This window comes from Myotis brandtii, unplaced genomic scaffold (assembly GCF_000412655.1).
Source record: "Myotis brandtii unplaced genomic scaffold, ASM41265v1 scaffold834, whole genome shotgun sequence".
Classification (NCBI taxonomy): Eukaryota; Metazoa; Chordata; class Mammalia; order Chiroptera; family Vespertilionidae; genus Myotis; species Myotis brandtii.
The window spans coordinates 803120-805619 of record NW_005371386.1 but is presented as its reverse complement, the minus strand read 5'-3'; the positions used below and the strand labels follow the sequence as shown (position 1 = coordinate 805619).

Genomic DNA, 2500 nt, shown 5'->3' with positions numbered 1-2500 from the left:
AGATCTATAAAAAGGAATTAGACTTGCCTCTGAATTATCTGCCCTGAAGAAAGGAAATCCAGAGAATATCCCAACCTCACTCTCCTCCTGCCCTCCCATCCCCTGCCAGTGCCTCCCATTGGCTGAACCCAACCAGAAGCAGAGGGCACAGGGGCCCATAGATGCAGTCCACACAGGTCAGCCTCCCAGGGCTCAGAGTAAGATGAAGAAGGACAGAGATCAGTACTGGAGAGGCAAATGGAGGATATCCAGCAAATTGAATAAATCTGAAAGGTTGCAACTTTAAAGAAAAGGTATATTTAATGGAACTTACTACCAGTTATTGACTAACACACACCAGTGCATACAATGGACGTTTCAGTTCAGAGGCCTCCCCTTTGGCTCTTCAAGGCAGCGATTCTCCTTTTCTCCCTCCAATCAGAACAGTGAGAAAGTAGAGACCGGAAGGGGCATTCTCCTCTTCAGAATATAATGTGTGTGGGTGTTGGACATGACTCATTAGTACGCAACCAAACGGGAGCCACCACAAAACTTTCCTCTGGCCTTTGTTTTAAAAAGATGCCTTTTGGTGGAGACAAACAGATTGCATTCGAGCTTCCCTACCTCTGATCACCAGCAGGAAGGAATCTTTTCTGGAAGGAAGAGCCCGTGGCCCATTCCTGAATACGCTACACCCTTAACATCTGTGGGTCCCAACAGCCCTTTCAGCGTTATGACTCGGGGAGCACAAAAGTGATGATGAAGGGGTCCTTTCTCCAGGTTCCAAAAGCTTATGTTACTACCTCCTTCCAGGCTTCATTTTACCCAGATGGTGCATGTCAGCCTGTCAGATTGCCCCGTGTGTCAGACAACCCTCCACACTTTTTCATTTTTTTACAAAAAGCCCAGAAGACACTTTATTGGGGGGGGTCTCTGTGCCCCGCTCAGGAGAGAGGAGCCGGATCCATCCTTAGTGGCCGGCATCCCCGCCCCCCACTGGCCCAGCCCATGGCCGAGAACAGTCAGGAGGACATCTTAGAAAAAACAGATCTCTATGTACACCTGGCGCATCTGTAGCACATAAATTAGGGAGTGCTCTGACCCCCGCCCGCGGAGCCCACACACTGGGAGGGAGGGGGACCCAGTCCAGGGAGGAGTGCAGGCCCTGTCCCCCGGCTCACGGTGCCCTGGGCCTCCCCGCCTCCCGGCCTCCATCCGGGCACCCAGCAGGAGGAAAGCGGAGTCGGTAGCCTGGTCCGAATTGGGCCTCAGGAGGCCCCGTAGAAGCCACACTTACAACGCTGTCACCGAATAAGTCACTTCAAACCCAGGGCTTGTAATCCCACGAGGCAGCGGCCAAGGAGACCCCGAGCCTCTGCTTCCTCCACAGAACAGCAGCCCTCCCCTCGATCGATCGGGGCTACAGCCTCGAGCCCACACGTCTGACTTGGGTCCACTCAGACCCTCAGTTCCGGCTCCCGACCTCCTCCTCCTCCTCCACCTCCTCCTCCTCCTCCTTCCGGCCACTGGAGTTCTTGCCGAACTTGTAGACAAGCTGCCGGCCGGCCGCGCGCTCCGGGATCTCCCGTTTGTAGTGGTATCTCAGGGCCCGGCTCAGCTTCTTGTACGTCATCCCGCTGTTTTCCTTCTTCCGGCCCCACGGTGGGGCCATGGCCTCGGAGCGCAGGAACCGGAACACGCCCTCCTGCCGGTTCTCCCCCTTCATCAAGCCCTCGTTTAGCTCCGGGCGGATGAGGATGCCCCGGATGAACTCCCACAGGTGGGTGCCGCTGGAAATCCACATGCTCCTCCGGCCCCTCCAGCTGTCCCGAGACTCTCTGCTCAGCTTCCGGGGCCGCCCCACTTCCGCTTCCCGTGCTTGGGGTCCCCGTTCTTGTAGTCAGCGAAGTCTGCCCTGGAGAAGAGCTTGCTGTCCCTGGGGCCCAGGTCCACGTGGCTTCTCCCCGAGTCTTGTAAGAATGGGAGCACCCAGAGGCACCAGTCCCGGCAGTGGAGCCGGTGGAGACATCCAAGCTGCCCGAAGATGCGAGGGGGGGAGTGGGGGGGCACGTCATAGCTGCCCCAGTTGTAGGGACTGGGCTGCTGGCCATCCTCCGGCATCTCCAGGCCAAAGGGGCTGCCCTGGTCAAAGGGGCTGGGGTCCCCTAGCATCTCCTGGAACGAGGTGCTGTCCTGCTCCAGGAGATCGATGGTCCAGCTGAGCTCGTCCGGGAAGCTGCACGTGGGGTCCCACAGCTGGGCGTAGAGCTGGTCCCCCAGGGGCCCGAAGACCAGCCGCAGCTCCTCGGGCGCGCAGCTGCAGAGTGCAGCCCTGTCCATGTCGAAGCGCGAGAAGTCGATGGTGCTGGCGTCAAACTTGTTCTTCTCCACCTGGTAGCTGATCCAGTCGAGCACCTGGGCCTTCGACCAGAACTGAGGCTGCTCCGGCAACCAGCTGGCCTTCTCTGGGCCCTCGGGCGGCATCTGGGGGTTGCTCAGGGACAGCACGAGGTCGTCGGCC

General features: G+C 58.4%; 1 pseudogene; it reads right to left on the bottom strand.

Moving 5' to 3' along the window:
- Positions 1–1444: 1444 nt before the first annotated feature.
- LOC102261360 lies at positions 1445–2499 on the bottom strand (annotated as a pseudogene).
- Between the last annotated feature and the right edge of the window lies 1 nt (position 2500).